Genomic DNA, 21,879 nt, shown 5'->3' with positions numbered 1-21,879 from the left:
AGATAGGATTTAAATATAGAGTCACCATCACCTACACCAACACCATATACATCCCTCGTTGACATACATGAAGGAGAGTATATAGAGTTAAGGAAGGCGCAGGAGAGCCAATGTTCCAATGTGCCAATGTTCCAATGTGAATGACACCCCTTGGATACCCCAATTAGGAGGAGGGCCTGCAAAGTATGCTGTAAGAGTTGTGTACAAGAATTACCAAGAGGAGGGAATAAAGCAGGGTCTAGTTTTACCATATAGTGCCGCAGGCTCATTCTGTCCACATCTGAAGCATGAGAGTCATAATTGTCCCTGACAGCCCATATATAGGGTTGTGCTAACATTGTCCAAACTGTAGGAGTGAGGGCCAACTGGGACTTTCTGCAGTTTTAGGAACTAAAATAGCAACATGGCTTAAAATAAACAAATAGCCTTATAAGGAGCTTCCACCTTAAAGCTTCTGAGAGGTGACACAAAGTGTTTTTGATAAAAAGTTCAAACTTTTGTTATGTTCTGTGGTCAAGCACCTGCCAAAATTAGATCTTGTGGTCAACGGTTCCTCATTTTAAATGTATAAAAGGACTGCTTCCGCTCCAGTTCATTGACAACCTCATACAGTGTACCTTTTGTCACGACGATGCTGCTCCGGTTAACCGTTGTATTTAGCATTTTTGAATGAGGTTGTAATGCTTCATTGTACTTTGATGTTCACTTTCTCTCTCTCTCTCTCTTTCTTTGCATTGCCGTGATTTTGAACTTACTAGATTGCATACTTTTGTTCCTGATCTGTGATGTGTCTTCGACACTTGTTATTTGCTAGCAAGAAAAATAGGAATTCCGCACACAGAAGTTATATATACACTCAAAGTCAGTTAGACACAAGTTCTTAGTGATGATCTGAAGACATTTTCAAGTCGTTGTGTTCTTATTCTCTTTTGAAAATTATTCTTTATTGAAAATGACAAATACATCAAGCTGATAAAATACCATATTGAAAATCCATTAGCCAGCGCATTTCGTCCCAATAGGGACTTCTTCAAGGCTCTAATATGAGTTCAGGGCATATTTTCACTTTCAAAATTCTGCAATTAGGTCTTGAGACACAAAAGTAAAATATCTGTGTAGTCACCATTGAAGTGGCACAGTAGCCAGTAAAAGACGTTTTAGTGTCTGCTTCAAATACGTTTTTTTTTCAACGCATTTGAAGCAGACGCTAAGACGACTTTTACTGCCAGGTGAAATGTAAGAGTATTTGTATGAGTTAACATGCGCTGGGAAGTTTCTTTCTATTCAGGTATCCAAGTGGAAGGAGTAGGGCCCATCGATCGTTCCTGAGCTCCCACCAATTTGCCCTGGAACACTGATCTTTGTTCAAAAAACTGTCCGACACTGGAAAGATCCCAAATTTGAAGGACGTTTTAAAGTTATAGACTCCTTGCCTACAGCGGTCCACATCGCAGAAAGGAAGGCATGGATTCACCGCAGCAACATCAGGGTCGACCCTGCATCGCCTCAACACTGAACGAAAAACTAGAGAAGGGTAACTTGTTCTCATTGACTGTCCCAGAAGAATATGACGATGATTGTTTGGTGGTCTATGGACTCAGCCACCACCACACAGAAGTGTACTATGCAAAGTTACGTATTTGTATTATATTATTTTACATTATTGTCAGACTGGCACTAGGAAGATATAATTAGTTCACTGTTATATCTCATTGTATTAATAGAAAGGCTTGTATTCCTCAAAATGTTGAAGTTGCCAATACCACTGTGCACCCCATGTCACCTCTCAATCTATCTGCTAGCACATGTACTGGAAATGGTCCCTGTAATAAAGCAAAGGCTTCAACATCCTCTGCCAGTAACGTCAGCACACCAAATACTTATGCGCACCCTGTGTCCTCATCCCCTTCGCCTGTTGGAAGTAATAATGCAATAATGTAAATACTGCCCAAGCAGTTAGACAGCGTGCTGCTCATGACTCCCTTCACGACAACATGTGGTATAGTGAGATGGCCACAATAGGGAGACAGGAAAATAAGGAGTTCTGTTATGTGGCTCATACATACCCGATGCAGTAGGCACAGATAGACTGATTGTCCTAAGGGAAATACTACCACACACTGTAGAATATCTCCTACACCTGTTCCTCTACAGAATACAGGGGCAAGTTAAGATTATTGAGGCCAAAATCTCTAATGTGTTTGTAAATACCACAGTATGGGACCACACCCCAGTAATGCATGAGGTTTTCACTGACAGTTCCGGAATAGAAGGCAAGGTAACAAAGATGTTTAAGATTGGAGTTCCTGATATTGACTTTAGTATAGCTTTTGGTAGGAACAATGGGTTTATGATAACAGGTTCACTATCAGACTGTAATAGCTCTTTGCCTCATACCCTGCATTGCCCATGCCTAAATAGAACTGCTTTATGCTTATTTGCATAAATTTACGTCCATGACAAGTGGAATGATTCCGGCTACGTGGTGTGCAGAACAGCATCCTTAGGGCCACATAGGGTAGACTCAGATCATGAAGATGGTATAGACTGGAAGTCTAGGTGGAGTGGGGAGAAAATGTCCAAAATTATAGAAAGATTACTAATTAAAGTCACCTCTTCTCTGTTTTCTAGGAAATGGCATGGTACCTGTTGGGCGCAACTCTGGATGCAACAGCACCATCTATAATTTAGACATGCAATATGCCACCTCCAGCCTAATGGACTTCTACTGGGCCTGCGGAAAATGTCTCTATCTCCAACTTCCTCCTCACTGGAGCTGCCTGTGCTCACTAGAACAATGCGCAAAGTCTCCCTGATCGTTCTAGCAGCCTATATCTCCCACATCGATGCCCATCTCTGGTCTGTTACCCTGCTCCACCGACATTGGCAGTATGCTGAGTACTATGGGTGGACTGCATTCAAATACATACCACAGGAATTCCGCCTATTGAACAGGGTCCAGCTATCTTCAAAAGACCAAGAGGAGGGTATGCCTTCGGATAGGGAGTCTGTGCTGCACATTGCCAACGATGAAGAAAATGGCTCCATCACCAAGGCCATCAAGGACTTGAACAACATAGAAAAGAAAATGATTGCTGGAGGAGGTGCCATAGCAGACACAGCCACTGATTGGGTGAACTTTGACTGAATACCTTCATGGCTGTCTGCCATTCTAAAGATTTTTTGTTATCGGTTTTCGGTGTGATGTTACTCCTCGTACGTACCATGCAATTATTCTGTCATTTTGCTAAAAATACTGATAGCAAATTAGTAGGTATTAATTATGTAGGAATAGGGAACATTCATAAAGCCTACATATATAGGAAAAAGGATAGAACAGGGAATGGGGATACTTAGCACTTATGGAAGTAGTAGAAGTCACAACAATACAACTACATTCAAAGAAGCCTGCTACAATTACCCAGTGCCAGGTCAATAGCCCCCAACTCACTAGTAGATAAAACTGAGATAGGATTTGAATATAGATCCACCATCACCTACACCGACACCATACACATCCCTCATCGACATACCTGAAGGAGAGTATATAGAGTTAAGGAAGATGCAGGAGAGCCAATGTTCCAATGTGAATGACACCCCTAGGATACACAAACTAGGAGGTCCTGCAAGGTATGCTGTAAGAATTTTGTTCAACAATGAACAAGAGGAGGGAATGAAGCAATGTCTAGTTTTTACCATATAGTGCCCCAGGCCCATTCTGTCCACATATGAAACATAAGAGTCTCAATTGTCCCTGCCAGCCCATAAACAGGGTTGTGTTAAAATTGTTCACACTGCATTGAGCGTCTATGTAGCAATAACAGGCTGTGTCTGTCATTTAGAAGAATAAAATTGGCCAAGAGTAGGAGTGGGGGCCAACTGGGCTAACTAGGACTTTCAACAGCTTTAGAAATTACAAGTGGTAAGGTAAACAACTAAATACAGAAGGCACGGAGGCAAGATGATGTCCGACTGACAGCACCGCTGTGATGCTCCGCTGAGCGTCCTCCTGTGAACTAATCTACTCTTGGTTTGGAAACGGAGAGCGGAAAGAAAATCTTCGGATTGAAAGTACGAGGCAGAGCTCACCTCATGGAATATTTCCGACGGAAAAGACTGCCAGGAATGCTCCCGAAAAAACATCTCAGACCCCCGTATGCCACTCTTACCTGCGCTGTGAGGCTTGAGCTTCAGCATCTCCCCCGCTGCGAGGACGCTCATACGGCTCTGGCATCCTGGATTCGCGCTGGCCTGCGTGCGCCCTGTCCAGCTCCATCAGCCTTTACGAACAAGCGGAGCCACTGAGATGTAGTGGGAAGCGGCCACACACTCCTTCAGCACAGTCGAAACCGACAGATTCTGCCAGGCGGTAACAGCAGCAGAGATTCTTGGCGGATCGGCACTTTCGATGTGCAACTTTGTTTCAACGCTTGCGGTACACAAGTAAGCATGACAGGGAAGTGGGCGCGTGGAGGTAAAGCGAAGAATGCTATCTCACAGGTGAGCACTGTGTCAGCAGTAACCCGGCAGAAAAAATTTGACACCCTGGGAGGCACAACCAAAAGTGGGGGAGAGAAGGGGGAGAGGATGGAGGGCTTTGAAAGGAAAACCACTGAAATTGATCTTACAAAAACAGTGACTATCAAGAAGAGCTCCTCGCGCGCGACAAAAGATAATGGAAACTTGCAACCCTTAATCACTACAAGCTTCGGCATTGCAATGAGGGCAGAGAATGGCTCCACTGCTACTGCAAAATGCCCGGGAGTGAATGAGGCAAAGCAGCCGCAGAGTGAAAGTGGGCAAAACGAAAGTCGACAGTCTGCTTCATCAGAAGCCTTAAATGACCCACAACCTTCAGATTGCGCAGTGCCTACCTCAGCCACAGCTCCATCAATACAGATAGAAGGTAGCTTGACGCAGCACATTGGTAGCCCCAGCAGCAACAGTAGCAATGCAAATCGCAGCACAACCCCCCTAGTAGAACCCTTGAATACTTCTATCATTGGACAAGCCAGTAGCTATGGTCAACAAGAATATATCCTGAAAATGCGTGACAATCAGGATAAATTCTTCTCCCTCACTGAGGAATCTGGACTATCTGACATTAGCATTTCTGTATCTAGCGGGGAGGAGGGAGCCAAGTGGTACAGCAGCTCAAACACCGACCCTCTGAAACATAAACACCGTTCCCAAAAAATGCAAAAAAAAAAAATAGGGTCCAACATAAAAAAGACTGTGAGTCTTCCGATAAGGAAGATAATACAGATCTGAAGTGGGATTATGAAGATACCCCTTTTACAGTATTCTCCAAACCTGCATCAACCTCTGGCGGCAATCAAACGATCACGGAAAACATTAAAGTGGTTGAATACTGCGAACTGAATAAAGAGCCAGCACTAACTGATATTCTACAATCCATTAACAGCTTCCAAGCAGAAACTAAAGTGGACAGTCGCAGATCTCGTCTGGCTGCAAAGAAACTACAGGGAGTCATTAGGAAAGTGGGAAAGACATGTGCCGAAATTGTTGACCGCATGGCTTCAGTGAAAATAAGAACCAAACAACTAGAAAAGGACTTCACTATGCTAAAAACACAGAATGACGAACATGAGGGAATTGTCAAAGACTTAGGGCCATATGTAGATAGCTAAATACCGGTCGGTAACGGCCGAAAATCGGTAATTTTCCCGTTACCGACCGGTATTTAGCCCTTTCTAATGTAGGATGCAGGTTTTAAGGATTCGGTAATTTACCGAATCGGTAGTTTAAGAAATCGGTAAAATACCGAATCGGTAAATTACCAAATCCTTAAATCCTATGTAGGGAGTGCATTTTTGGTTTAAGGATTCGTTGTTTACCACCAACTACAAGTTGATGGTAAATACCGAATACCTTTTCAAAAGCAATTTTGTGCTTTTTTAAAAGTGCCATGTGGCAGACACACATGCCCTTAGGGCATGTATGTGCGCCACATGTGCACACATGCACGATTCAGGGGTGCAACAGGGTGTCAATGTGACACCCTGCCACTCTTGAATATGCTCCCCCTATTACCGATTCGGTATTTATCGAATCGGTAATAGTGAATGGCTTCCCATTCATTCCTATGGGCCTCCAGGCCCATAGGAATGAATGGGAAGGTATGCCTTATTACCGATTCGGTAAATACCGAATCGGTAATAACGAATATTACCGAATTGGTAAAATTTACAGATTTTTTACCCACATTCTATTTACCGATTCTTAAATACCGAATCGGTAAAATTTGGTATTTAGGAATCGGTAAATAGAAATTACCTACATATGGCCCTTGATGTGGAAGGTCGAGGAGCAGGAAAACCGGCAGAGGCATAATAATCTTAACTTTCTGCGGATTCCAGAAGGTATCGAAAAAGATGATTCAAGGATATTTATGATTACGTTTCTCAAAGGGGCATTTCCAGAACTACAAGATTGGGATTGGGACAAAGAAGTCCAGAGAGCTCATAGGTTCCCTTTATTCCCTAGCAAGCGTGCCCTGGCACCCTAGCAAGCGTGCCCTGGCACCACAGCAACATCCACGGGCCATGCTGCTATTCTTTGGTAATTTCTTGCTCCGGCAAGCTCTTTATGATCTGGCCAGATCCACAAGCAAAAGATCATTAGAAGGAATAACTTTTTTCACCCGACCCGACTTTCCGGACGCCACGGTGGAGCACAGATGGAGACTCCGACAGCTCTTTGACCCCTTTCAGAAACTGGGGGCAACAGTGTACCTGCTTTATTTAAGAAATACTGGCTAAAAGCTATTTAGAGGAAATTGCAGGACACAAACAATGAACACAATTGTTACAGTGTTAGATTTGTCAAGGAAAGCATACTGCGTTAAGAAATCAGATTTTACAACTATTTAGGGTTGGCGTCTTCAATCTCGTGTTTCTGTTCCTTTTTTCCTTTTTTTTTTTCTCCCCTTGTTTCCCTTGTATAGTTGTTGGTAGTATTGCCAGGGGGGTATTCATACTCATATTCATATTCATATTTACACTCACTATAGCTCGTCTAGTGGATTGTATCACGGGGGGGCTCAGCGGGCTCATGGGGGTTTGGACGACAGACGTCAAACTCCTGGCCCTGCGGTGGTCAGGCAACCTCCAAAAATTGCGGAGGGTGGGGGGGCGGGGAGCAGGGGAGGGTGGGGGGGAGCGGGTGGGTCAGACAGGTTGTTAAAACTAGTGAGAGAAATTACATTAGGTAACACTAAAAGGCAAAGGCAAAGTAACAAGTGGACTTTCGGTAAACTAGGTGCAATATTTGTCCACTTATCTTGAAACTATGGGGGTGTTAAATGTGCTATCCCTAAACATCTGTGGATTAAACAACATTAAAAAAAGACAAACAGACGCAATAGGATTATGAGCTTGGGGGGCGCATATTGTGTGCCTCTAAGAAACGCACATAGAGGGATCTCAGAGCCATATTTTAAACACATTAGGGTATAGGTTGGTGTGTGCTACGTCACAGGGGGCACAGGTTCGGGGGGTTGCAATTTTAGCCAAGGACAGTGGGTATGTTTTTAATCACTCCAAAACTGATACATTTGGCCGATGGGCTATTACGGAATGCCAATATGGAAAGGGACAGAAGCTAACACTGTGTGCCACATATGGGAGCAATAGTGATGACTCTGTTGTATTTGACGAAATCTCCAACGAGCTTGCACATTGGCCTTTACTTGTAATGGTCTGTGGCGACTTTAATATTAACCTTCCGTCGGATTGGTCTTTGAAAAATGATTGGCTTTACAAGGCCGCAAACCTAAAGTATTTAAGTCTCTGAAGAATATGAGTTATGTACACGGATTAGTGGATGGTTGGCAAACATCGAAACCTAACGACCCAGGGTATACTTTCTTTTCTAACCCACATTCTACTCATGTTAGAATAGATTATGTAATAATGTCAAACTCACTCAAAACTAAATGCCAAACAGAGAAGTTGCCCCGAATACTTTCAGACCACAACCCTCTAATCTGCACCCTGGAAATGGCACCTGTAAAAGCAGAACCCACATCCTGGACTTATGAAAAAGCCCTGCTGCTAGATGATAACTATTGTGCCCATATGAAAGGATGGATCCCCAATTTCTTAGCTGATAATATCGGCAGTGCCTCAATTGATATAGTTTGGGACACCATGAAGGCAGGGATTTGGGGAGAAACGATGCAGTATTCTTTGAGGGCTAATAAACTAGAGAGGAAGAGTTTACAGGAAAACCTTAGGTTGGCTGAAGAAGAGCTGATAAGAGTGACAAGTGGGGTTAAAGAGGCAGAAGAAATTACTAAAACCCAAAGCCAAGTAGCAATCGCTAAGGCGGCAATCACCAATATCTTTACCGACAAAGCTGTCACGAAAGCAACTGCGCGAAAAGAAATGGTGTATGAAGTTAACGAACAAGTGGGTCATCAGCTAGCCATGCGAATGCGACAACAAACCACATCCAATCTGATACGCGAAATATATGATCCCGTTGAGGGCCAATTATCTGATCCAGAACTTATTATATAGGCTTTTTGGCGGTTCTATCGATATCTGTACACGGAAGAAGGAAGGGGGGCCTTAACCGAGGTTGATAGATATCTAGACTGCGGCGTTTATGTTAGGCTCGCCGAGGAAGATCAGACTATGTTGGAGGAATCCCCTAATCTAGATGAAATCTTAATTACCATTAAAAATCTCCCGAAGGGGAAAGCTACCGGATTGGATAGTATCCCTTCTGAGTTTTACTTAACGTTTCTAGAGCCAATTAAAAACATTTTATTAGAACTAATTATATATATTTATAAAGGCGGCCAACCTCCAAATTCTTTGTCTAGGGCAAAAATAGTTATTTTCCCTAAAAAGAATAAACCTCCAGAGCAGTTAGGTTCATACCACCCTATTACCCTTATCAATGCAGATTCAAAAATATATTCAAAACTCCTGGCTAATAGGGTTGCCCCTATTGTCCACAAAGTGATTGCTAAGTGCCAACATGGTTTTGTGCCAGGAAGGTCAACTATTAATCACATACAGAGAGTGATTACCCTATTTGATGGTACGGACGTTGCGGGAGACCCTATGGCATTGATCCTTCTCGATGCCGAGAAGGCTTTCGATAGGGTCTCCTGGCAATTTCTGTGGAACTCTATGTCTAAGGTTGGGATCAAGGAAGGTTTTATACAGGCAGTACAAAAATTATATATCAACCCCAGAGCAGTGGTATTGGTGAATGGAAGCTTAACCAAAGAATTAACAATCTCCCGAGGAACACGCCAGGGCTGCCCATGCTCACCATTGCTTTTTGAAATTTATATAGATCCCTTTATCCGTAGACTAGAAAGGAATAGGGAAATAATACCTATTGTGTTACAAGAATATCCAACCAAAACATTGGCATACGCCGATGATATAGCCATTGTAACTGCTGACCCTATTACAGCTATTATTGAGTCAGCTGTTATTGAGTTTGAAGCTAGCAATTTTGGCTTAGTTTTCGGCTATGCGCTCAACCAAGGGAAGACACAGATTGTTTTGAATGAAAAAAGCAGGATGGATGATCCTCCGGTGGTGGAAAAAGCTACATACTTGGGAATCTCCATCTGCTTTAATCTTGATAATATGGTAGACATAAACCTAAAAGCAATTTTGGGCTCAATGGAAAAAGGTTTACGCCGTTTAGACAATCTACATCTGTTTATTATTGGAAGAGTGAATGCAGTCAATGTGGTGTATTTCCCGAAAATTCTGTATTTGTTTAGAGCAATTTGTCTCGAATTCAACAGTCACTGGTTTAAGTCAATTGAACGCATGTTCTCTAGTTTCATTTGGGCTTATTCGCAACCCCGGCGTGCTTACAAATTTCTCACTCTCCCCAAGGTTAGAGGAGGTCTAGCTCTCCTTAATTTAAAAGCTTATTATTGGTATTGGCCACGAGTTTATTTTTATTGCGATGGCGGTCTTAAGATTATGTATAGCCTCGGCATGGTTAGATCCTATAGCACCATCTTTCCAACAGTGGTTAGCCAGGCTATTAGCCATGTCTAATTTTGAGGTTCCCATCTATAAGCGGAAGGGCAAGCTACGGCGTAAAAGGGGGTTGAGGATTTGGACACCTCTTATACAATGGAGCCTAGCTCAAAGTTAACTGCTATAAATTTGTTTTGCTAAAAAAAATATATATATATACTTTTTTTTTTAAATCAACCAAATGTATGATGAACAAGAATGCTTTTGCTTATTATTATGTAATGTGTATAAGGAATTTGTTTGTATATCTGTCTGACTCCGGAGGGTGGGGCGATAATTGTGGAAAAAATCTGAATAAAGATATTTTTTTTAAAAAGATATTACAAGTGACATCTAACATTTTGTATTCTTCTGCTTTCTTAAAAAGTTTCAGAGAAGTGACGCAAATCATTTTCGATAAATGTTCACTTTCATTATGATTTACGGTAAAACATCAAGTGACCTTTTGGTAAACTTTTGTAATGTAAGTGTCACTTCTGTGTTTCTAATATTTCCAAGAAGTGATCAAAGTGCGTCATGTTCTGCGGTCAAAGCCCTGTGCTAATGATTCTGTGGTCAATAGTTCCTCATTAAAAGAGTGTAAATGATCTGCTCTTTAGTCTATTCGATGCACTACCTCGCACAAATAAACCCTTGGGTCATGACGTGTGTGTGTGCACCCTCAGCCATACTGTCTAGCATCTTCTCTAGCATCTTTGGCTGCGGCTATAATGCTTGTTAAATTTTGAAATGGTCTCTTTCTCTCTCCTGTACATTGCCGTGATTTTTACACTTACAAAATTGCAAGATTTACTTTTTCATCTAGGAAGGTGTCTCTGAAACTTGTTATTTTTTAGATTAAACGATACTATTTTTGATTAACAATGTGCCTTTGACATATATTGTTTAAAATTGCTCTTTAATAAAGTGCCACTCTGAATCAGTTCCTGCATCTCACACGTGTTTCCTTATTTTAAATAGAGCACCCCTGCTCTAATTAAGCTGGTGTAGTGTACCCTAAAAACCACCCTTTAACAAAAGTTGCTTGTTACCTGCTTACAGCCTCTAGAAGCTAACTTGCATGAGCTTCCAATTGTCATCCAGCAGCTGAATAGCCCCTTTAATGAGGTGTGAACTTGTTCCTAGAGCTGAGGCAAAGGACTTGGTTGTGGAGAACTGTTCTGTTCTGCTGGCAGGTTGACCATATGAGCTGTGTCCTGGATCTTGATTAATATGAGAGGCTTATTATGCCACAGGCAAATGTTAGCTGACACCTGGACAGGGCCCTTTTTTGTTCCACCAGTCAGGCAATCACCAATCACAGTGGGAGAGGAGCCAGACCTGGTTTAAAGCAACCACAGGGGAGCAGCTGCTCATTTCCCTGGCCACATCTCTGGGGTGGGCAAAGGAGCTTCACAAAAAGAAAGAAGGGATCTGCCATATGGGTTTTAGGCACAAGGGCACTGTGGGATTGTTTGCAGTAGAACACACAGTGCTGAAGAAGTGGGTTGGGTCACCCCTGCAAACTTTGACCCCTTTGGTTAAGGAGCAGTCAGGAGCTCCCCTCACCCACAGGGTGGCACTGGGCCTTAATGTGGCATCCCCAATACTCTCCAGAAAAAACTTTAGGGACCAGTGGGAGAAAAGAAGACAATTGAACCGACTGTCTGTGCAGCTCTCCTGTGTGTTATAGGGACACACAACAGACTTTCAAAGGCCATTTTCCTATATTACCAGCTGACCAGTTCCAACTGGACCTGCACTGGATCATGCTGCTGGCCTCTGCTTGAGTGAGCCTTGACCCCCAAGTGTTGCCCCCACAGTCCTAGACCATTGGCTGCTGTCAAAGTGTTCTCCTCCTAACAAATCCTGAAACTTAAACCTTTTGCTCTGAGAACCAGCGAATTAAAGAAGCACCTGCCAAATTGCCATTAACTATCACCAGTGCATGGATCATAGAGCCCTGTAGAGGGGAAGACTGCCCTGGGCCAGCAGAGCCAGGATAGTCCCAAGACGAGACCTGAGATGATGCCCTCATGAACAGGAGCTCCTAAGATGGGGCGACACGGGACCTGTTGAGTGTCACAATGAACCCGGCTTTCCCTAGGCAACCACGCACCAACTCCCTGTCTACCAGGCTCTCGAGGAAAAAGAGGAAGAAAAAGCCAATCATCTAGTTATAGGATCAAATTGAAAAAAGACCCACCAGAGGCACCAAGGACATTGTGAAAACCCCAGGGGCACAGGCAAGGCCCAAGGGACACCCACAGAACTGAAAATGCTGCCACAAGGCAAAAAAAAAACTTGTGAAAGATGAAGAATTGGGATATGGAAATAGGCATTCAAAAGCACCAAGGAAGCCAGAAATGACTCAAAAGAAACAAGGGGTAAGATCTTCACCATCTGGCATGGTACATAAGATGAAATGATGGCATCCTCAAGGAAAATCTCAAAATCCCCTCCGTTGCCCCTGAAACTTCTGAGCAGTACAAGGAGTCGGGTGGCACAAAAAAAGATCTGGAGACTGGGAAGAAAGGCCGAAAGAACAGCCCTTCTTCACCACACAAATAACCCAGGCATCTGGAAGGACTCCCAACCAAAAGCAGTAGAATTCACTGCTCCAGTCTCCCACACATCAAAGGCACGCCTCCGGAGTGGATCCGGCAAGAAGGCGCTTAATGGCCATTGCTGGAACTAATCAGAGGAGGGAGTGATATGGCCACTTCCCCTCCCACGAAAAGGGCAGAGCGTGTTCTTCTCAGCTGTCGAGGAATCCTAAATGCCTGCCTGGAAGCACACCGCTGAGCACACCCCTGTTGCAGTAGCATCAGGAACAGATTTCCTCCTCAGATTTTTCACCAACTCCAGCATTTGAGGACCAAACAGTTTCACCCCATCAAAAGGCACAATAAACAACTACTGAGACAGACTCAGAAGAATGCCTTCGGTAGCCAGAATGCCAAACCACAATGTCTGTAATCTTCCAAACATTGCCAACATGCTGCATTCACTTTTGCCAAGGGACAGACACAAATGACCTGGAGCACTGAAAAAACTCCCATCAGCGCCTAGCAACCAAAACGCCCAGCCACTGTGCAGATCAAAGGGAATCCCCCTCCCCCAGGCTGCCAGAGCAGACTGCGCATTCAGGAAATCCCTGTTGCTGAACCCAGGCGCTCATTGTGGGAGCAGCAGCGTGCCTCAACAGTGGCCTCTTGAGCAGGCCTTTGAGAATGCTGTCAAAAGCACCTGCCACCTCGAACTTCCAGCACAGGAGCGCCGGTGCACAAAAACAAACCAGTAGCATCCACCGCTACCCCCAACGCAGTAAAGGCTGGGTCTGGTGGCTCAGCGGACCCATGCGTCCATCGCAGAGGCCTGTTCTTGACCCCCCACATATGCCTGAGGGTGACAAGTTGGGCGACTATAAACACCCGCCACCTAGCGCCAAGATGCCCACTGGTGAATTTGCGCTCCACCCGTACCCTGTTATGTGATAGGCTGATACAATTCAATAAACAATCAATACCTGCTGCTCTTAATCGCTCAGCAGGGGAGTGGTGGGCAGGGAAGCACAACCCCCAGCCGCTAGAGCTGGCTGGAAAATATGCACAAAAACAATAACCGCCGCACGGATGCTACCGCAATCCACAAGAACAAGTTAATAAAAAATTAAAATGACACTCATCCATGGGCATCTCCCTGGCCTGGAATGCAACATCAACAGCCTCATTATTCAAGAGGCACCCCCGCAGCGAGACATGAGGCATACTCCATTGCGCAAAATAAAACATAGGGCTCTCCTGCATCATACCCGTATCAAAGGGAACCAACTCCTGCACCTCCTAAGACCATGCAGGAACCGCAGAGAAGCAGGAAGCACCTGTGAACAACAAAACCTGCCACAAACATGCAGCCGCGCTCCTAAGGCAAATCACCTTACCATCATCAAAGGAGCTGCCTACAGCCACAGGAAGCCGTACCCAAAGCGAAGCTGCCTCGAGGGAAACCAAGGGTGAAAGAACGCTTAGCATCACAGTCATAAAACCAGGACCAACGCCTGCTGCTCAGGGCGGTGTAGACCCCTACATGACAAGACTGCTCAAACAAGTCCAGTAATAACAAGCATTTGCAATGCAATAGGTCTCGCATTTACGTGTGTTTGAGGTATTGGCATTGTCAATGACAACGGCTTTTAGTTTTGTTTTCATATTTATGTTTTAATAACGAAAACAAAAATAAAAGGCATTGTTATTTGCAATGTCAATAGCTCAAACTCGTATAAATGCGAGACCTAACAATGCAGTGGGTATATTTGAAAATCACATTCAAGTACTAGCGCCTGGGCTTTACTACGAATCCTGGTTCCTCTCCTGAGTGACTCAGTGACACAGGGCGCCCTTGACTGCATCGCACTACTTCACCATCTGGAAAGGTGAGACGCTTGTTTACCTCATGGCACGCGGAAGTCGGTGCTGACTAAGGACGTGCCCTGCTGTCTGTAAGGAGCGCCTCCCTTCCAAGCATTGCCCGGTATTCCCTTCCTGCTTTCGGGGTCATGTGCGGCGTCCTCACGTGACTCCGGGCAGCTCTAACTGCGGGTAACAAGGTCCCAAACCAACAGAGTCTTCCCGCCTGCGAGGACAATGAGTCTGGCATGGGTGAGCTCCTTGCTGCTTCTCGGACTCTGGCAGAGCCCGGGCTCAGCGGTGCCACTGCAGGATCAGTTTTCCAGGCCAGCAGGTGAGCGCAAGCGAGCCTCCTCAACCGCATAAGTGTGGAAGTATCCCAGATTTACGAGGCACGCTATATTTGCCTGAGTAAACCCAACGCTGGCTCTGTGGCTGGCATGAGAGAGGTTATGGCACTCTTGTTCTTCGGCCTCGGTGATGCGACTGAAGGACCAGTATTCCAGCCAAACTAGGTGAGCGTGAGCCCCCTCAAGTGTGGAAGTATCTCAGATTTACGAGGCAAACTATATTTGTCTGAGGAACCTAACGCTGGCTCTGTGGCTGGCATGAGAGAGGTTAGGGCACTCTTATTCTTAAGACCTTTATGGCCAGTGGATTGTAATTATGATAATTACGTTTCTACAGCTGGTCAACCTTTGACGCGGGTTCGAAGCGCATTTACTGAGGAGTTGAACTCTACACTGTGGGTGTTTCTTTAAAGTATTGAATTGCAGTAGGTCTTGAACCTGTATTTTTCGACCACGGATAACGTCTTATTTAAAAGCAATAAACGATACAGGTGTTTTAAAAAAATATATGTGTAGTTTATAATATGATCTAAATACTAATGTTTGGAGAGTGGCCGTATGTGCGGCAAAGTAGTAAGTGGCAAGGGGGATGGGGGTACGTGTTAAAGGAGTTCAGATACTGTATTGTTATGAAAACTATGAGGAACTGGGAGTTTACCAGTGCGGAAATTGGTTGGATTTCAAAAGCAGATTTTCCAATATCATGTTTAAATTACTGAAGGAGATCCTTATGCACGTGAACGTATTTCCTTCTAACCCAGCGGAATTGTTGCCGGCAGAGGAGGCTGGGTCTGCGCAGCAAAGCGGGCGTGAAAGTGATCGCGATCAAAGCGGCCGTGTGGCCGCGAAAGTAAGCGCGGCGCGCGCGCCCACGCACATGCACTGTAGCTCTAGGCTGGCCTGGTAGCACTTTTGGGAGCCCACATACAAAATGTCTCTTCGAGCCAGCGCATGTGCTGAGCTCAGCGAGACCTAAAAAACAAAGTGCATGTAAAGAAGAAAGCATGATCAAGACTTACCCTGACCTCGCTAGGCATCCTTCTGCAGCATCTTGGTGATGTGTTTCCCACTTTATGCATGCTGGGTAGGCAACGCCATATTGGAGTAAGTGTTTTGACGTCAGCTAGGTGATAGGTTCTGTGGAACAGGTGAACTGCTCATGTGTAAGGAAGGGACGGGAAGACGGACAAGGAAGTAATATGTATGACAAGCTTATACAGGCTCAGCAACACATGAACAATTTACGCATGCCCAGCAATTGGTTTAATATCTCCCATGGGCACATAACAGGTAAAGCCAACTCCACATGTCTATCAAGAGTACATTTTAGACTCCAGTGTCCCAACAAGAGGTATGATCAGCACAACATGTCTACCCGTTTGTGTAAGTGGACAACACTTACACAGAAACAGGCACTGTCTGGCTCTTCATGCTCAGTACTGTTCACCTGGAAGACCAAGGGGGATTTGTACCAGGAAGTGGAGGAGAGAGGCGTTAGCCTCCTTGGCTTAATGCCTCTCTCCTCCACTTATGAAACGCAGGGCTGCACCATATTTACAAGAATGTGGTGCAGCCTTGCATTTCCCCTGCGATGCAGCTAAGTTTAGCAAATTAGCGCCAACGCAGGCACCCTTGCACCAGAGTGCAAGGGTGTCTGCGTGCAGGGGAGGATTGTTCATGTGTAAGAAGGTGTCCCTTCCTGCACATAAACAATCCTAGAAATGCAGCACACATGAAAGTGACAAATTGCATTTCTTTAAAGTTTGTCTACACCTTCCTGTACATAAACAAACCATAGCATTTTGCTTTTTCCATGTGTGCTGCACAAAGCAGCATACATGGAAATAGCAAAAACAAGGAGAAATAATGCATTTACCCTCATTTCGCCAACTCAATACCGGTTTTTACCTTGTCTTAATGTTGGCGCTGCCTCATATGTATGCCATCCTTGTAAATAGGAAGCAGTTTCAAAATCAATGGGTGTTGCGGTGGAATGCCCACCTCAACACGCACTACCCACCCCGTTCACGATAACCATAGCATGAAAGGGAGCCTTATGTACAAAGCAGCATTAGGCAACATTAAGTGGCTTAACGCTGCCTTATACATAAGGTGCAGCCCCTATCGCCACCACAGCGTCAATATAGGTGACGTGTTGGTGGCCATAGGCGCTTGTATATATGCCCCCAAGTCTTGTGGCTTTGCCTTCTTCTTGGGGGCGAGTTTCATGACAAAATGAAAGCAGTTCGCTCATACTTTTTTCACCATTTAGGTTTTACTCCATTTCTCTTGTGGGCTTGAGAGCCCAGCCAGACTCATTTTAGTTTGCTCAACTAAAGATTGCTATATTTCGTAGAACTGACATCCAGACTGATTGGATAGAGAACAATTGTAAACATTGCATTTTATCACCTATATTTCCGTAATTTAAATTTAGGGCACCTATGAGGGCATCACCCCTGCCTTCAGCTTCTGGTGTGGCGTTCATCTGGGCCGTAGATTAGGACGGTGGAGAAGAACATCTTGTTTAATCAGAAATGAAATATGTTCAACGAAAGCGGATATTGCTGGTAAGCGGTCTTTGTTCTGCAATTATCTTCTTTCCTTGAAGTTCTTTGCTTACAAGGTCACTTAAAGATCAGTTTCTGTAGTAAACCAATCTGTGGGAACCTTTGGAGGAAGTACATGTCCTATTGTTTTCTGGATCAGTTTGCTAATCTCATATACCTTCTGTACAATCTGTGGTTTGAGCTTCAGTCCCACTTCCAGACTCTTCTGTCACACACAGAGATTCATGTTTGCCCAGTTGGAGATTATTGCAGTGAGCAGTATTTAAAATCAATATTTTTATGTGCACGTTTACATTTATTTCTAAATATGCTTAACTGTCTGTGTTGGGTGTCTTTGCCACTTTGGATGACCAAGAAAGTGTGCAGTTTGCCTTTTTTTGGCATTTCCACAGTTTTGCCATGTTTGTGATTTTCGTCCCTCTGAAAGTTAGCCAAGTTTCACAATGTGTACACTATACCTTCGGTGGTGCAAAGTTTGTCTGTGCCTTACAAAATTAAATTCCCTTTAGTTGAAACCATACAAGCCATAAAGTATTTTAGAGATTTCTTAAGTAAATTTACTGTTGTAGGTTTTTTTTTCCATTACTGAAAGATTGATTGCGTTTGTGCAGCACATGTTAACCCTTTATGCTGCACCAAGGCGTAGAGGTGCGAGGGGGAAGTGGGGTTGTGCTGCAGCATCTCCAAAATAACCACGCTGGAGTTCAGAAGGGGAACGAGCAATAAAGAGGGCATTCAATGTTGCTTTCATCTTGACACATTTGTGGTGCTTTACAGACAGAGGTCAAATGCCAGTCTGTCTTTTGGCAAATTGCTGCTTATTCTTTTAATACGGAAACTGATGTTTACTTTTTCAGCCTACATAGTTAGAGCATTTTGCAAAGTGAACGATCTGACAATCTCGCTCTGGGTACAGGGAACTGAAAGGAAATGCGTGGGATGCCAGGTTTTTTTAAGTAAAAATATTTCAAAATACATCAGTAGTTGGGAAGGCCCAAATGAAGCAGTTTTATTGTAATTCTAAAGTGCGGTAGAAGCAAAGATTTTATTAGGATAAAAACATTTTACTTGGAGATGTGGAAATGACAAATATTTGCTGAACCACAATTATTCTACACAATGTTTGTGTGCTACGGTTTGATCAATAAAACTGCATGTCAGTGCAAATTTTGTGGCCATTTCAATGGATGATGTCTGTCTGTATATGACAGTGAGCTACCACACCCTGCTTAAGTAATATATTTGCAACAGTATGCTCCAAAATGCACCTCCGGCTACATACCCCTCCCTTACCATTTTCCTGCTGAATGGGCGTGGTCCGTTAGCTATACTATTCTTTCATTGACGCTTGAATTTTTCACATTCCATACAACTTCACTGATGCAACATTGATGGCAGCACCCCCACTTGGAAAATTGTTCCAGCACCACTGCGCCGAAGTGCTCTCCCAGACAAGAAGCAAATCACATGCATTGGACTGTGTGTGGTTGGGAAGAAAGTTTTTCTTTGAGCTGATGTGGGAAGTGCTTTTGTGTCATGCATGAGTGACAAGAGAGATGCTTTCATCTAGTCTTGAGACGCGGTGTAGGAACCTTGATGTATGAAAAGTGCCAGAGATAGACACTTAGGTTGTAAGACTATTGGCTGACGGTGCTGAAAACCAGCTCTGTAAATCAGTTGAACTTGTAGGTGTTTACTGAAAACCCTTAGTCAAAAAACAAATTGTGGGCGTGGCTCAAACGCACACAACACAATTCGCAACTCGTGCTGCCTGCCAGTGTGTCTTTGCCTTTGGCACAGTGAGGTTTTTGAGATTGGCGAATTCCTTGAGTTATGGTGCCGGATAATACCATAACTGGCGAATAAGTCATTTTATGAGTTTGGGCCAGGACCATAACTCAGTTTTAACTGTGATTTCCACAAATTTCACTGATTTAGCATTCTTTTTTACCATTTGAGATTGGCGAATTCCTTGAGTTATGGTGCCGGATAATACCATAACTGGCGAATAAGTCATTTTATGAGTTTGGGCCAGGACCATAACTCAGTTTTAACTGTGATTTCCACAAATTTCACTGATTTAGCATTCTTTTTTACCAAGCTCTGCAGCACGTGACCTGCTGCCAAACAGCCACGTAGGTTGGTCCTAGAGCCAGACATGTGGTTAACTCTAGTTACCTGGAATTCTAATTTACAACATGGTCGGAGGTTTATATGCTATCTCAACCCTTTTTTCTCTCCACCACCCCACCTGCCACCCCCTTACACATTAAACTCATCCACCTGGTGGGTGGGAATAGAGGGGCATATTTACAAGAAGCTGTCGGAGCGTGGTGTTACTCCAAAATTGGTAATGCCATGCTCCCACAGCTTCAAAGAGCAGAGATGCACTGCATTTACAAGAATGCAGTGCAGCCCTCCATTTCTCCTTCTGCCAGCGCAAAAGATGCTGCCTAGCGCCAGATAAGGCACACGTGTGCCATGTTGTAAAGGTGCCTGAGCTCCAGTGGTGATTGTTTATGTGCAGGAAGGCACAACTTCCTGCACATAAACAATCTTTACAGGTGGTTTGCTGTGTCTATATGTGCAGCAGAATGCAGCACACATGGAAAGAGCAAAATACAAGGAGAAATAAAGCATTTCTCCTTGTATCGGCTGTTTAAGACCAGGAATTTCCTGGTCTTATATTTGCCACTGCCCCATAACTTGTAAATATGGGACAGCGTCAAAAAGCAATGGGTGTTGCGGTGGAACGCCTACTGCAACACCCATTTCCAACCCTTTTCACGCTAATTGTTTCATGAATAGGGGCATTATTTACAAGGGGGTGTTAAGCCATGGTAAGTGGCTTAATGCCACCTTGTGAATAAGGCAAAGGACTTAACACCACCAGAACGTCCAAAAAGTGACATTTTGGTGGTGATAAGTCCTTGTAAATATGCCATAGAGTATCTTTTGGGCAACAATGGACAACAAGTGATTTTTTTTTCTCTGGAAGACTTCAGAATAATAAATAAATAACGATTACAATTTCAGCTCTTAAATAGGAGAATGACAAACAAATTGCAGTTTCTTGTAATGTCTTTTTTTATTGAGCAGAGCATTAAGTACATGATATACATGAAAAATTATTCTTGAAACCATTAATACAATAGCTTCTTCATTTCATGACAAAATTTAAAACAATATGACCATGGCAGCAATAGCATCGACAATGATTTCATCAAAATGACAATGTGCAAAAACCTGCAATAAAGTGCAATATTAATAAAAAAGTGCTAATGCCTCTAAAGTGCAATGACAGAAAAAAGTGCTAGTGTTTCTAAAGTGCAACAGCAGAAAGTGCTACTGCTCCTAACCACAATAACTGGTATGGTTATATCATCCATATTGAGTATTAATTTCCCTCCTTTATTTTTTCTAGATTACCAAAAAACTTCCAGTTCTTTACAAATAATTTTATAGCTCCCACCCGTTTTGCGTATGCTTCTTCAAAATTCTGTGTCCTTTTCATTTTACTAAACCATTTTAAATGAGAGGGAACATCACTCACTAGATTTCCAATGCTGGAGAATTAAAGAACGGGTTACAGTACAAGAGATGAATAAGAAAACTTCTCCACCCTTAATTAGCATAGTTCTACCCCTATATAGTTCGAACAAAGCGGCCTCGACCTCGGGCTGAACTCTCTTCCCTATTGCTAGCTCTATGTCGGCAAAATTTGCTTCCCAAAGAAAATGTGGTGCCACCCACCCGCTCCTTTGGCCTGACAGCGGAAACATTTATTTTTGACCTCCGGATATCCTTTCTCCATTGCTGCCGAAGTCATGTAGGAGAGCCATCGTGATAAAAAGGTCATCCTTTTAAAATTTGCTGCACGCAGGGATTTGCTTCCTAAATGGGATAAGACTTCCCAATCCTTACAAGAGAAGATACATTGTGTCTCATGACCTATTTTAGCCAAATGGGTCTCTATCAAAGGTACTTGTCCCTGACGATTTAACAATCGGTACCAGTTCCCTACACCCTTTACTTTGGCCCCCTAGAGTGCCACCACAAGTTCATTTGGAACATCAAAAATGCCATCAATATTTTTACAAAAATGAACCATTTGCAAATATTCGGAAAAAAGCAGGTCTCCTACGGTTCTCTGCCCTTGCCCTTACCTCTTCCCGGGTGATCACCCTATTCTGAATACCGAAATGTCTTAACACCTGTAGCCCGCAATCTTCCCAGTTGATTAGATGATTTTCTCGAAATTGGAGGCCAAGGCTACTACATTTTCTTAATCTCAAATATTGCAGACCCGAGGAGCCCGTTTTTTAAAAAAAAGACTGAAGTCTAAAAGAATATTCCTTTCAAGTCTTATATCTGTTTTTTTTGGAGGTTTAGAGGTTTTTAAAAACACTGGACTTTGAGAATTAATTTCTTGTAACATTTTGTCCAGAAAGAAGCTATCTCGATTACATTTAGATCCTATCAAGCCCGCTGCTATATCCATAAATGTGGCCTCATAATATGTTTTTAA

At 43.6% G+C, this 21,879-nt stretch overlaps 1 protein-coding gene and 1 long non-coding RNA gene across 5 annotated transcripts in view; one reads left to right on the top strand and one right to left on the bottom strand.

Moving 5' to 3' along the window:
• LOC146783136 (hydroperoxide isomerase ALOXE3-like) overlaps window positions 1-21,879 on the bottom strand; it is a 284,932-nt gene that overhangs the window by 210,596 nt on the left and 52,457 nt on the right. The gene's annotated exons all lie outside the window — the stretch shown is intronic.
• LOC146783137 (uncharacterized) overlaps window positions 14,568-21,879 on the top strand; it is a 36,741-nt gene continuing 29,429 nt past the window's right edge. Inside the window, exons 1-2 of one of the 2 annotated variants that reach the window (XR_014972047.1) lie at window positions 14,568-14,765; window positions 17,219-17,351. This is a non-coding gene — a long non-coding RNA (uncharacterized LOC146783137). Of the gene's footprint in view, window positions 14,947-17,218; window positions 17,352-21,879 lie in introns of both variants that reach the window. The other variant, XR_014972048.1, reaches the window with a different exon arrangement.

The sequence above is a fragment of the Triturus cristatus genome, chromosome 12 (genome assembly GCF_964204655.1).
Source record: "Triturus cristatus chromosome 12, aTriCri1.1, whole genome shotgun sequence".
Lineage (NCBI taxonomy): Eukaryota > Metazoa > Chordata > Amphibia > Caudata > Salamandridae > Triturus > Triturus cristatus.
This window is presented reverse-complemented; position numbering and strand designations above follow the sequence as displayed.